A 15,581-nucleotide genomic window follows, 5' to 3' on the forward strand; every position below is an offset into this window, starting at 1 on the left:
CAGTTTTGGGCCACCACAAAGAGCGCAGCTATGAATACAAAAAGGCATTTTTCAAACTGAAAAATTTGAACTATTGCTGACCAATGAAAAAGTGTTCCAAAATGCTATAATAAGAGAAATGAAAATTAAGGCAACTCTGAAACACAGCCTTAGACCCAAAGGATTAACAAAATTGATAAAAGAGCTGATGCAGAATGAAATACACAGAACCAGGGTGTGCAATTTGCATCATTAACAATATAACAAGATGGAAAGCAATTTTGAAAGACTTCAAGTAACCAAAAACCATTTATTAAGTATCTACTATGTGCCAGAAACTGTGCTAGGACATGGGGATGCCAAGACAAAAAAGAAAAATATCTCCTCCTTTGAGGAAAAGGTGAGGGACTTGTTGGGCAGAATGGTGTATATGGTGTCAGATAAGCTTTTTAAATCAGAGGGGGTGGGGTTTCTCAGTTGTTTTTCATTATCACAAGAGAGGGTTCAGTCTTGCTACAGGAATGTAAAATGACTGTGATATAAAGACAAAATACATCAATGAACTGTACTAAATAAATAAATAAGTAAATAAATAAAATCTACTTGAACTATTTAAAAAAAAAGAAATGCTTTGAAATTAGAAGAAAGGAAGGAGTCATGATGTATGGAGTGCCTCTCCCACCTCATTCCCTTCCTTTTAGTGGATGGTTAATCTTGTCTGTTACTTTGATTTGATCAATGATATAAGTGAGATTTTCTGGTAGGTATATTTTGGATATTTAAGACAGTAAGATTGAAAGGGCTTGAAAACTGTCACTTCATAGGACAGAAGAAACAGAAAGAGTTCAACTATAACTCAATCAGCTCTACTTTCCCAACCTGCAATAAAAGCAGCAAACAATCAGTCAGGTTCATTTTAAAGAATAAGATTTATGTGGATAGATACCACCATTTTTGTCACTCCTGATTCACTTCTCTCTAAAAAATTTTAAATTTAATTTTCAGTTCTAAATACTCTCCTTCCTGCTGCTCTTTCCCACACCCATTGAAAAGGGAAGAAAAACAAAAATCATGACAAATATGTGTAGTCATGCAAAGTAAGTTCTTTTATTGGACATGTCAAAGAGAGAAAGAAAAAAGAAACAAAAAAAGGAGAAAATATACATCAATTTGTACTCTGAATCCATCCATGCCCTAACTGGAGGTATGCAGCATGTTTTATTGTGAGTCCTTTGGAACTGTAATTGGTCATTGAGTTGATCAGTTATTAATTCTTTCAAAATTGATTATCATCACAGAATTGTTATTGTAGTATTGTTCTCTTGCTTCTGTTTATTTTACTTTTTATCAGTTCAAACAAGTCTTCCCAAGTTTTTCTGAAACTGTCATCTTTTCTTACAATACAATAGTATTCTATCACATTAATATGCCAGCGCTTGTTCAGCCTTTACTCTATTGGTGGGAATCCCTTCAATTTCCATTTTTTGTCACTAGAAAAAACAACAACCTGCCATAAATATTTTTGTACACATGATGGTTCCTTTCTCTCTTTTTTTGTCTTTGAGGTATAGACCTAATGCAGAATCTTTGGGACAGAGGATATGTACAATTTAATAGCTTTTGGGGTAAAGTTCCATATTGCTTTCCAGGATGGTTGGATTCATTCACAGTTCTATAACAGTACATTAGAGTACCATGGCCCCTCTAGCATTTGTCATTTTCCTCTTTCATTTAGAGTCAGTCTGATATGTATACCTCAAAGTTTTAATTTGTGTTTCTCTAATAATTAATGTTTTTGAAACATTTTTTTCACATGTTAACTTATTAGCTTAGATTTCTTCCCTGAAAATTGCCTATTTATATCCTTTGGCCATTTATCAACTGAAGAATGACTCTTTTTTCTTGTAAATTTGACTTAGTCCCCCCAAAATCTTACAAATGTGTCCTTTATCAAAGAAACTTGCTGGGAAATTTTACAACTTCAGATTTTTTTTTCATATCTGTGCCTTCACATAGATTGTTCCTCATGTCTGTAACACACATGCCCTTTGCCTATACCGCTTAAAATCCATAATTGCTTCTAAGATCTAGCTCATGAAGATCGCTTGCATGAAGCCTTTCCCAATCCCCCTATGTTTTAATGTTCTTTCGTTCATTAAATTATTTTGTACTTATTGACTTACATGCTGTATCCTCTCAACAAAATATAAGTTTCTTAAAGGCATGGACTGTTTCATTTTTTACTTTGTGGCATTTAAAGACACACTTGGCGCCTACTATGATTCCTTGTATGTAGTAGACATTCATTTAACAAGTGTTTGTTGAATTGACAAGAATTAGAGAATTCACTGATTATATTGAATTATTCATTGTAACAGATTAACACAACCTTCTTTCCCTGTATCCCTATACACAGAAAAGACAGAAAGAGCCTGCATTTACAAACAATTTGTTAAAACAATGCTAATTGTAATGGAATTTTGCCTTTAGAAATATAAATTTCTGTTAAAATGTCCTTAAAGAAGAAACATTAGAAGACCCCTTTTCTGTCCCCTTACTCTGTTGTAAGAGGTGAGAGGTCTATAGTTGTGGGACTTTCCATAGATTTTCAGATTTTTTTCAATGTATTCATTGATTTTGATGATTTCCCTCCTTTTTTCTCTTGTTCTTAAAAACAAAACAAAACAAAAACAAACACCTTTGTTCTAACAGATGGCTTTTGGAGATAGAGAGAAGTAATATGGGATTGGGTTGGGGAGAATTTAGGCAATGTAAAACCAAAATAAATCAAAATTTTACTTTAAAAATGTTAATGAACATGAAAAAAAGTTATAATGATTAAATTGGTGTTTTGACTAAATAAGAGTTATAAATAGTGGTCACTGATTATTATCCCTTAAGCCAGGGAAACTGTTAGCAGCTTCAAACAATTTTGTTTAATTGGAATATTATTTAAAAAGAGGGAAATGTGGAAGGGAAAGAGGTAAGGAGACTGCCTAGCCTACCCTGAATGCTGATCTGGTGAAATGAAGCTCACTCCCAGATAGAGTTTCAATCTCCATGTGGGAATCCTAGTCATTCACCAACAAGCTGGGCAGGATCCAGGCAAGGTCCCAATGCAGAAAAACCCTTGTGAAGGGGATATGATTGGGGATGTAGACCCTAAATGATCATCCTAGTACAAATATCAACAACATGGAAATAGGTTCTGATCAAGGACACATGTAAAACCCAGTGGAATTGTGCATCGCTTATGGAAAGGGGTGGGGGGAGGGGAGGGAGGGAAAGAATATGATTCTTGTAACCAAGGAATAATGTTCTAAACTGACTAAATAAAATTTTCCAAAAAAAAAAAAGAAAGAAAGAAAAACCCTGAGCTAAGCTCACTGAGGCAGCAGTGAACCCAATAAGAAAGTTCCTGACTCCAAGAAGCTCCAAAGCCAAAAGTCGAAGTCCCAAAGCTGAAAACTCCAGTCGAAAGGCCCAAAGCTCCAAGTTGAAGTAGAAGTCCAAAAGCCCCAAGAAGCCATCCTCCAAAGAAGAAGTCCAAAGGAGAAGTCTCAAGGAGATGTCTTTTGGACAGGAAATTCAAGGCTTTTTATAGTCCTTTTTCCATATCATTTCCTGTTCCTTCCCCACTTTACAGGGAACTAATCGAAGTCTTTCAACTTGCCTAGCACTGCCCAGGGGAAGGGCAGTGGCCTCTGAAGCTGTCACTCTAGCAAATGACTTGTGAACTCTCATACTTAGTGACTGGTAGGTACTAAGTAGAGGTCCTTAAGTTTTTGATTGACTAACTTAAAAGTTGCTGATTGATAGACAAAGAGAGTTTGATTCACTCTTCACAAAGTCCTCAGTGACTCTGGAGAGATGTCCTTACCAGGACTATTCAACTAAGTGAAACATATGCATTTTTCCAATATCTATACTATAAAAATTAAATTATCTAGTAATAAAATTATTATATTTTGTGAGGTTTATTACAGATTATTAGAATCAAGGATACAAAATGATAAGCATGTGCCCATGGCTGATTAGCCAATTCAGAATCCCTGCACTTAGCTTACTTACTACATCATTGCGATGGAATGGAAGAGAGAGAGGGAGGTGCTACTTCCAGTTAAATACCAATTGTGATCTCGCCAACCTCAGGTGAGATTATAGGGAATTCTGGGAAACACCAAGGACTTCTGGGGATTGAAGTCTAGGGTCCAAAATCTCCATTTTTACATACCCCCCTGAGGTTCAAGGAAGACTAGTCTCTCCAATGGGTCTTGTAAGCATACCAACTTTGAAATTACAATAATATGAGGATAAGAGAAAAAGAGATATAGGCCTTCCTTGTATCCACACTCTTTGTGAAAATACTTACAGACAAGTACCAAAGTTTGACTATCATTCAGGCTCCCTCTATCCCTGAGAATGAAGGTAAAATCAGATCAGGGAATGACACTTCCCTATAAAAATAAAAATCTGGGCCTTTTTTCTCTCCTATAGTATGGCAAACTTCCTGTAGCCTTGGCTGCAAATGGGTAAGTGAAATATTACTGCATTCTGTCCTATAGACTTGTGGGATTAGAAATGACTTTAACTGGACCCTTAAAAGGGTTTATTTTTTCTTCCATTATTTTTTTCTTTTTTCTTTTGTTTTTGTTTTTGTTTTGGGGTTTTTTTTAATTGACTCACACACCCCCATAACTAAACCTTGCATCCTGAACTGAACTGGGTGTTTTTCAACACCTGTTTTCAAGGGGGGGGGGGGGGGATTGTATTTTCGTAAAATCCAAGATTTAAATTTTTGCTTGAGAAAGATCTTCAGAGAAAAAGCTTGCTAACTCCTAAAATCCAGAGAATGAACTGTTTGCAGAAAGATAACTAAACCCTTATACTACAGGAAGATCCAGAATGAACCTTGGGGGTGTAGTTGATTGAACTGAAGGTTGATTGAACATTTATTTTGAATGTACACTCTTATGCCAAAGGGGACTTCCCCCTAATTGGCTTTTGTCAATGCACCCAGCAAAACATTGGTTTTGCTGTTTCTCTCTCTTCTATTTCCCCCTTATCTCTATTGTAGTTTTCCTCTTAGAGGGTAAAATTTTGCATATACCTGCAGTTAGAAATTTTTGGGGTGCAGGATGCTTATATTTAGTGATCAATTGGGGAGACTAGTCCCCCAATAATCATCAGGGGGGATTGTGATTTTTAGATTTTCCCCATCTTGTTTAGTCTAGCACCCAGCGACGTACACACCCACACTACACTGGCATGTCCTAGCAAATGACAAATCAGAAATGACTGACTGTCCCCTGGGCTGTCCTAAGCCAAGCTTGAGCCACCATTGGCACATGTGAGACACAGGAAGTGATGTAGAGAACTGCCTTTGGAGTTCTTGTCACTTCCTGTGGAGAGGGCTAGGCACCAGTTCGATCCTGGAACTCGAGCCTGGAGGAGCTCCCTCAGACAGCTTCCTTGAATAGGTCACGAGAGTGAAAAGGACTGACTCCCCTTTCCCTTGGCTCTCAGGGGAAGGCCACCCTTGGCCAAGGCCTTGAACTCCTGCCTGTCTCAACCTGAGTCAGAGCAGTTTGCTCTCTCTCTCTCTCTCTCTCTCTCTCTCTCTCTCTTTCTTAATTTCTTCCTCCTATTGTAATTCACCATAATATTCCATACTGACTTGAGTGTTTCATTTAGGATTTAAGAAATTAAATCCTTGGCGACCAATAATTATTACATTCAGCCTCAACCCTAAATTTATCTCTTACAATACTACATTGTGGTACAGATGAAAGAACTCTGGATATGGGAACAAAAAAAACCTAGGTTGAATTCCTATCTCTGCTATATGGTCATGGGTAACCTTTCTGATGTGGTTGTTGTGAGGAAAACACTCTATACAAATGTGAACTCTTATTTCTACTCCTTCCACTTCTCCAGGACATTTTCCAGGAGAAAACTAGTTCTTCCAGCTCCTTCCAAGCTGGAAATATTTTTAATATGGGCTCAATGACCAGATGGACTATGTCACTCAAGACCAGATTTTCAGAGTTCATTGAATTTGTTTTTTTGGCAACTCAGAAGACCATCTATTAAAGTATGGGATGAGTTTCCATCAGTATCAGTGTATAAAATAGATACACTAATAAAATCTTTTGAAATATTATTACACTTAGTTGTATGATCTTGGGCAGAAGTCATAATTTCTTTAGGTCTGCCTTATCTAAAATTACAAGGTTGATTAGATGGGGTCTAATGGCCTTTATAATTCTACTAGAGATTTTCTCTATTATCACTTATCTTCCACTTCTGAGAATGTTTTGTTTTCAAAAGCTAGGTCTAAAGCACTTTGGAAATCTTAAAACACTAATTAATATACTATCATCATCATCACCTGCTATTTTTACGTATTGTGTCAGCAAGGTAGGAGTAGACTGAGCTCTGAAAATGGACCTGGGTATTCCCTGGTTTTCATGGCCTAAAAGATGACCCACTTAATTGATGTTGGAAAGCTAATCATGTTTGAGGTCCCTAGGGCTGGGAGGGAGAAAATGAGATCCTTTGAAACCTTAAACTCTGCCCCTACTTTCTTAAAGGGCCACTTGATTTTGGCCAGCAGGGGGTACTGTAGTATCAGTGAAAATGCCATTGTCTTCCAGGCCTGGGATTGGGCAATTTTCTTGGTTGAGTCTGAGTTTCCTTCAGTGAATGAATGGGAGAAAAATTGTGTTTACTAAATAAAATTCTGTTCAGACTTACCAAGGGGGTTTTATACACATTGTTGACTTGCTTTTGCCCAAATGAGTATTTTACAACTATTTTTAAGGGTTTTTTTTTTAGTTGGTTGAAAAAAATTTGATCAGTTATTTCTTAAAAACATAATGATTCTATAATCATAGAATCTCAAAAGAGGAAGGAACCTCAGAAGTTGTTTTTTTTTTAAATCTACTTATGTACTTACACACTAGCAAGAATCTCTGATATAATATCCCTAATTGGTACATATCTAGCCCTTGATTAAAGACTTCCAATGGCAAGAGACTTGAAGCAGCCTTATAAATTCTTGGACATTTCTATTAGGAATAGTTTGACTTGATATCATAGTATCTCACACATGTACACACATGCACATACAAATGTTGACTCATGCATTAATGTAATCACCTTACAAGTAACACTCTACTTCATCCTAATGAAAGTAGGGAAGCCTGGACACCTGGGGACAAAGGATCTAGCCATGTAATTTGGGATTAGAGATTATGCTGTGCTTTGAGGTATATATTAATAATTACATACTATTTAACCAGGTATGTATTTAAGGGTATAGGCAATCCCCAGCATTTTGAAGTGAGGGGTTCTTAGGAACAAGAAGGAAATCGAGGGAGATGCCTAGCATCAAAACTCTATGGCCCACTATAGTATATCTGATTGTCTTTACTAGATTAGGGCAGGAGTTAACCTGGGTTCTGTAAATGAAAAAAAATTTTTTTTGATAACTATATTTCAAAATAATTGGCTTCCTTTGTAATCCCAAGTATTTGGTTTCATGCATCTTTAAAATCATTACCCTGAGAAGGAGTCCACAGGCTTCACCAGACTATAAAAGAAGTATTAGATTTAAAATGGTTGAGGTCTTAAACTGTAGTGAGTTAAAATGGTGGAAGATATAAATTGTGATAGATATAAAAGAAGGTGAGTAAATTTGACCGCAGCAAATATGTTTCACTACAGTGTCTTGGTTTTTAAATCAAATATAAGGTGGTCGCCAGGGAAATATTCCCAATTATTCAAATACCCAAGTCAACTGGGTTTTATAGAGATTTTTAATTAATAATATAATGAGGAATTAGAGAAAGAGTAGGAAAGGAATAATTATGAAGGGCCTCAAGCCAATATGGCCTAGACCTGAGTCTTAAGAGAGAGAATCAGTCAGTCTTTTAACACTCACCACAAGGTCTGCCTAAACAAGGATTCTAGTGACACCAGGCCAGCTCCATCTCAGCTGACTTCACCAGAGAGAGCTCCAGCGAGACCTCCTTAGAGATTGTCCTCCAAGAGCTTCCCTTCTCCAGAGTCTCTCTCAAGAGATTCTTCCCAAGCGATCCTCATCAGAGATCCTCCAAAAGGATTTCTCCAAAAGGATATCCCCTCAAGAGATTCTGCTTTTTCTTATATAGGGGTTTTTCTCCCATGTCACCTCCCCTAAGTCCCTACATCTACCAATCACTATAGACGCTTTCCAAAGGACTGCCCATCTAATCCTGCTAAGTCGACCAATCTCCTCAGTAAGTCTGAATCAGAAAAAATGCTGCTGTGTTGACCAATCTCCTCAATAAGTCTGAATGAGAGAAAACACAGTGAGTCAACTAATCTCATCAAGAGAAAACTTGCCCGACCCTTTTAGGTACCTAGCATCCCATTGTATCAATTCTAAAAACAGGCCTGGCTCAAAGAACTCCTTGCCTTATTCTAAGCATGGGTCCAAGTACTTTCATTGTTTAGCAAGGAGTTTTCTCTCCTAAAGCTGTCTTAAGTATGGGTAGAGTAGGGGTCCTCCCATAGCAAGGAGTTTTCTCCCCTAAAGCAGTCTTAAGTACGGTTGGAGTAGAGGTCCTCCCATTTCTGATCCTGGCAAGTTCTCACAACAAAATGGGGAATGTTTCTCAGTAGGGAATTTGTTGCAATTAAGAATTCCCCGATGGGGAAATTTTTAACATTCACAAGTCTGAGAGATTTCAAGATTTACAGAAGTCCATGACAAAAAAAAAAATTTTTTTTCTAAGGGAAGAGGAGATTCATTCCTTACTGGGCTAGGAAAATTAGAACCCCCATTACAGAGACCTTGTGACTATTCTCCAAATGTAGTGGGTGTCATGGGCATTGTACCCCCAGAAACTCCAGTAAACTATTGTCAGGGAAATTCCTTTGCTCCCTTACACCCTCTGACTCCCAACCCAAAATATCTGACCTGGAGAGGATTATCCTCCTTTGATTGAACCATTGATTTGAGATGGACAAAGAGACCCACCTTATCCATTGGTCTTCCAAATCATGAGAACCACCCCCATGCCTTCAGGGAAACCTCTTCCCCAACCCCTTGCCACAGAGTCAAGACCTCAGTGCTGTAAAAGAATATAAAAACCCCAGAACTGAGGCATTCTGGGAGCAACCTCCCAGATTGCTTGACTCGTGTTGTCTTGCTTGCCAAAAATTCAACATTACTAATAAATCTCTCTTTACTTTTAAGTTAAGTTTTGGAGTCTTGCATTCTTGCAAAGGGTATCCTTCCTGAACCCCAGGGGTACACAGAGACCCCACAACAGTGGGTACATGGGACTCTTAGAGATAAAAAAGCAAATTTGGTATTTACTTATTCTTGAAGCCTCCTAGACATTTTGGAGCATTTCCTTTTTGGTTCTTCCCCCAAATTTGAGTCCTGTTCTCCCCTTTTACCTGTCTTGTCTCTAGGACCCCAAACCTCAAATCCATTATACCTCCTCTAGTGAACCTCCAAAGATTTCCTCAGCTCTCAAGGAGTCCCTTTAAAAGCACCCCTTCTCCTGGAGACTCCCTTAAGTAGCCCTCACTTTTTCCTGAAGACTCTGAGTCTAAAAGTCTCACCAAAATACAAATCTCTTAGCGGCCCCTCTCCCTAAATTTCCCACCCCTTCACTTCAGAATCCTGGGAGTTGACTAAACCCTCAACACATCCTGGTGGTTGGACACCAAAGCCAGAACACAGTGTGAACCCAGGCTACATGGCTATACCCTTGGTCCCAGGGTTTCTAGGGTTTTCCTCACCTTTGTAGCTCTGCCAAACTGAAATAATAATAATAATAGTAATAATAACAACAATTAGCATTTATATGTAGTGCTTTAAGATTTATAACATGGTTTTCACAAACCTCTTTAAGATTTGTAAGAATATTATTTCATTTTAATCTTGACAACAATCCTGGAGATAGGTGATATTATTATCTACATCTAACAGATGAGGAAACTAAGGCAGATAGTGGCAGGTAGATGGTAAAATGGATAGAATGCTAGGCCTGAAGTCAGGAAGACCTGAGTTCAAATTTGACTTCAGATACTTACTAGCTGTGTGACCCTGGACAAGCCACCTCAGTTTCCTCATCTGTCAAATAATCTAGAGAAGGAAGTGGCCAGCCACTCTAGTATCTTTGCCAAGAAAACCCCAAATGGAGTCATGAAGAGATGGACACAACTGAAATGGATGAACAACTAAAAAGGTGGATAGAGATGCAAAGACCATAGCAAGTAGGTCCTTAAGGAGACACCAGAATAAAAAAAAACAACATATGCACAGATTTGTAATTACTATATATATGCAAAATAAATGCAAAGTAATTTAGGGAATGGAGAGAGAATACTAACTCTTCCCTGTGTTCTCCCTTAGCAAGAAGAGTACACTGTACATAATATATATACCTTTATATGCCAGTCTAGTAGAACTAGACAAAGATGACCTCTCTCTCTCTCTCTCTCTCCCCCTCTCCTTACCTTCTGTCTTAGAATCAACATATTATGTATTGGTTCCAAGGCAGAAGAGTGGTAAGACCTAGGTAGGCAATGGGAGTTAAGTGACTTGTAAGATTTAAAATTAGGTTTGACTAAATATGAGAATTATAAAAGTAAGATTGTGGTCCCTATTAACCTTTAAGTCAGAAAAACTGTTAACAGCTTTTATTTACAACTGGGTAGAGATATGAAATATAGAAAAGAGGTAGGGAAAAAAATCACCTAGCTACAAATACCCTAATCCTAGACCTCAAATGCAGATCTGAAAGCAAGTTTCACCAGAATCAAAAATCCTAATTAGGAAGCAGAGCTCATGCTGAAGAGAGTGTTCCGCTGAAGCACCAACTGAGAGAGGGTCTCCTCACTGAAGAACTAAGGAAGTGTTGACTGGGAAAAAACACAGAACTATTAAATAGTCAAAATCACTTCTTTAATTAAGGGGAAAAGGGGTTCAATGCAACAGTAGGCCTTGACACAGCTGTGCACCACACACTGCACAAAGTCCCAGGATTGAACTTTGTCTGCTCTGGACACTGACCCCTGGGAGTGGCACCAAGCTAGATGACAACTCCACCCAACATGGGACTCAAACCCAAGACCCTGAGATCAAGATCAAGCACCCTCCCCATTGACCTAGGGGGATGCTTTACAATGGGCACAAAAGGGGAAGACCCAGACCAGGGTTGGGCCACTTTGGTAAAGGACTTTAGGGTAGTGGAAGAAACCTTTTGGACAAAAGAGATACTTAACATCTGATGAGATTAGCCATTTCCACCCAAACTACCAGGAGGTCTATTGTTAGCCTAGGACCAGTGAAGTAGGACCTTCCCTCAGGGAGGAACTCTCATGTGACAAGGTCAAATCTGGGGTTTCTACCTCCAAACTAAATAAACTGGGGATGGCCAAGTCCCTCTAAGCTAGAAGTCTGGGAACCTCTAGATTCTTATTTTTGGATTCATTTTATTTTTTAAAATTTTGGTTATAATACTCACTTTATTTCTCTTCCTCCCCTCCACCCACCCTTCCCTTAGCCGATGCGCAATTTCATTGGGTATCACATGTGTCCTTGATCAGAATCTATTTCAATGATGTTGTTTGCACTAGGTTGTTCATTTAGAATCTACATCCCCAAACATATCCCTTCAACCCATGTATCCAAATAGTTTTTGGTTTTTTTTCGGGCTTTTTACTCCCACAGTGTTTCCTCTGAATGTGGATAGGGTTCTTGTAGATCTCTCAGGGTTGTTCAGGATCACTGCATTGCCACTAGTGGAGAAGTCCATTACATTCGATTGTACCACAGTGTATCAGTCTCTGTGTACAATGTTTTCCTGGTTCTGCTCCTCTCACTCTGCATCACTTCCTGGAGGTTGTTCCAGTCCCCATGGAATTCCTCCACTTTATTATTCCTTTGAGCACAATAGTATTCCATCACCAACAGATACCGCAATTTGTTCAGCCATTCCCCAGTTGTATATGAAATATAATAATAATAATATAAAATATAAAATAAGGGCATCCCCTTATTTTCCAATTTTTTGCCACCACAAAGAGCGCAGCTATGAATATTTTTGTACAAGTCTTTTTCTTATATGTCTTTGGGGTACAAACCCAACAGTGCTATGGCTGGATCAAAGGGCAGACAGTCTTTTAGTGCCCATTGGGCATAGTTCCAAATTGCCCTCCAGAATGGTTGGATCAATTCACAACTCCACCAACAATGCATTAATGTCCCGATTTTGCCATACCCCCTCTAGCTTTCATTACTTTTCTTTGCTGTCATGTTAGCCAATCTGCTAGGTGTGAGGTGATACCTCAGAGTTCTTTTGGTTTGCATTTCTCTGATTATTAGAGATTTAGAACACTTTTTCATGTGCTTATAAATAGTTTTGATTTCTTTAACTGAAAATTGCCTATTCATGACCCTTGCCCATATTTCAATTGGAGAATGGCTTGATTTTTTGTACAATTGGTTTAGCTCTTTATAAATTTGAGTAATTAGACCTTTGTCAGAGGTTTTTGTAATGAAGATTGCTTCCCAATTTGTTGCTTCCCTTCTAATTTTGGATGCATTAATTTTGTTTGTACAAAATCTTTTTAACTTGATATAATCAAAATTATTGATTTTACATTTTGTGATTTTTTTCTAGCTCTTGCTTGGTTTGAAAGTCTTTCCTTTCCCAAAGACCTGACAAGTATACTATTCTGTGTTCGCCTAATTTGCTTATAGTTTCCTTCTTTATATTCAGGTCATTCACCCATTCTGAGTTTATCTTGGTGTAGGGTGTGAAATGTTGATCCAAACCTAATTTCTCCCATACTGTCTTCCAATTTTCCCAGCAGTTTTTATCAAATAGTGGATTTTGGTCCCCAAAACTGGAATCTTTGGGCTTATCATAGATTGTCTTGCTGAGGTCACTTACCCCTAGTCTATTTCACTGATCCTCCTTTCTATCTATTAGCCAGTACTAAATTGTTTTGATGACCACTGCTTTATAGTATAGTTTGAGATCTGGGACTGCAAGTCCTCCTTCCTTTGCATTTTTTTTCATGATTTCCCTGGATATCCTTGATCTTTTGTTCTTCCAAATGAATTTTGTTATGGTTTTTTCAAATTCAGTAAAAAAGATTTTTGGTAGTTCAATGGGTATGGCACTAAATAAGTAAATTAATTTGGGCAGGATTGTCATTTTTATTATGTTAGCTTGTCCTACCCATGAGCGATCAATGTTTTTCCAATTGTTTAGATCTCATTTTAATTGTGTGGAGAGCGTTTTGTAGTTGTGTTCATATAGTTCCTGTGTTTGTCTCGGCAGATAGAGTCCTAAGTATTTTATATTGTCTAGGGTGGTTTTAAATGGAATTTCTCTTTCTACTTCTTGCTGCTGAAATGGGTTGGAGATACATAGAAATGCTGATGACTAATGCGTATCTTGCAATTTTGATAAAGTTGTTGATTATTTCGACTAGCTTTTTGGTTGATTCTCTAGGATTCTTTAAGTAGACCATCATATTATCCACAAAGAGTGATAGCTTGGTCTCCTCACTGCCAGTTTTAATACCTTCAACTTCTTTTACTTCTCTAATTGGTACTACTAGTGTTTCTAGTACAATGTTAAATAATAGAGGTGATAATGGGCATCCTTGTTTCACTCCTCATCTTATTGGGAAGGCTTCTAGTTTATCCCCATTGCAGAGATGTTTGCTGATGGTTTTAGATATATACTGTTTATTATTTTTAGGAAAGGCCCTTTTATTCCTATACTTTCTAGTGTTTTCAATAGGAATGGGTGTTGTATTTTATCAAAGGCTTTTTCTGCATCTATTGAGATAATCATGTGATTTTTTGCTCAGTTTGATTGTTAATATGGTCAATTATGTGGATGGTTTTCCTAATATTAAACCATCCTTGCATTCCTGGTATGAATCCTACCTGGTCATAGTGAATAACCCTTGTGATGACTTGCTGGAGTGTTTTTGCTAGTATCCTATTTAAGATTTTTGCATCTATATTCATTAGGGAGATTGGTCTATAGTTTTCTTTCTCTGTTTTTGACCTGCCTGGCTTTGGGATCACTATCATATTTGTGTCATAATTCATATTCATTAATTTGGTAGAACTCCTTCTTTGCTTATTCTGTCAAATAGTTTGTATAATATTGGGATTAGTTGTTCTTTGAATGTTTGATAGAATTCATTTGTGAATTCATCTGGACCTGGAGATTTTTTCTTAGGGAGTTCTTTGATGGCTTGTTCAATTTCTTTTTCTGATATGGGGTTGTTTAGGTAATCTATTTCTTACTATGTTAGTCTAGGCAATTTATATTTTTGTAAGTATTCATCCATATCACCTAGATTGCCATATTTGTTGCCATATAATTGGGCATAATAGTTTTTAATGCTTGCCTTAATTTCCTCTTCATTTAGAGGTGAGATCTCCCTTTTCATCTTGAATACTGTCAATTTGGTTTTCTTCTTTCCTTTTTTTAATTAGACTGACCAGTACTTTGTCTATTTTATTTGGTTTTTTTTTCAGTCTTATTTATTAAATGTAGGCTTATTTCTAGTCTTATTTATTAAATCAATAGTTCTTTGACTTTCAATTTTATTAATTTCTCCTTTGATTTTTAGGATCTCTAATTTAGTCTTCATCTGAGGATTTTTTAATTTGTTCACTTTCTAGTTTTTTAATTTGCATGCCCAATTCATTGACCTCTGCTCTCCCTAATTTGTTAATATATGAACTCAAGGATATAAATTTCCCCCTGAGTACTGCTTTGGCAGCATCCCATAGGTTTTGAAAGGATGTTTCATCATTGTCATTTTCTTCAATGAAATTATTAATTGTTTCTATGATTTATTCTTTGAGTAACAGGTTTTGGAGAATTGTATTGCTTAATTTCCAATTAATTTTTGATTTACCTCTCCATATATCCTTACTAATTATTATTTTCATTGCATTGTGATCTGAGAAGGGAAAACATGGTTAGATGCCACAGAGTAGGTGGCAATGCTTTAACCGTATGTGTGTTATAAAGGTCAATACGACCTCTTCCATACTTATTAAGGGGAGTGCCAACCTTCCCCCCTTTCATACAACACAGACCTCTAGATTCTTGATGGAAGCAAAGAATGAACTTTGTCCTTCGGTTCTCATCTTTTAATAATCCTTTTTCCATGTCACTTCCTATCTCTCTCCTATTTCATGGGAACCAATAACAGCCTCCTAATTTGCCTAGGACTGCCCAAGGGAGGGCAGTGAACTAGTAAGTGACTAAATAAGTGACTGAAAAAAGACTCTAACTGAATAGTTAGCTAGGTACTAAGTAGGAGTACTTTAAGTTCTTGATTTGATTAAATTAAAGTCTGCTGATTGATTACACTAAAAATAAACTGAGAGTCTAATTCACTCTTCACAATTTGACCCAGGACCTCCTGTCTCTAGGCCTGGCTCTCAATCCACTGAGCTACCCTGCTTCCCCCATACTCTCCATTTGCACAGAGGATCAATATTATCACAGGGGCATGTTTTGACTTGCTCATGAATTGGATTTAAGTGAGGCAGG

At 37.4% G+C, this 15,581-nt stretch overlaps 1 non-coding gene across 1 annotated transcript; it reads right to left on the bottom strand.

Annotated features, from left to right (window-relative positions):
• Window positions 1–14,989: 14,989 nt before the first annotated feature.
• On the bottom strand, window positions 14,990–15,117 carry LOC130454212 (U6atac minor spliceosomal RNA). The gene has a single exon (XR_008911885.1). It is a non-coding gene; the product is annotated as a U6atac minor spliceosomal RNA (small nuclear RNA).
• Window positions 15,118–15,581: the final 464 nt, after the last annotated feature.

The sequence above is a fragment of the Monodelphis domestica genome, chromosome 4 (assembly GCF_027887165.1).
Source record: "Monodelphis domestica isolate mMonDom1 chromosome 4, mMonDom1.pri, whole genome shotgun sequence".
NCBI lineage: Eukaryota > Metazoa > Chordata > Mammalia > Didelphimorphia > Didelphidae > Monodelphis > Monodelphis domestica.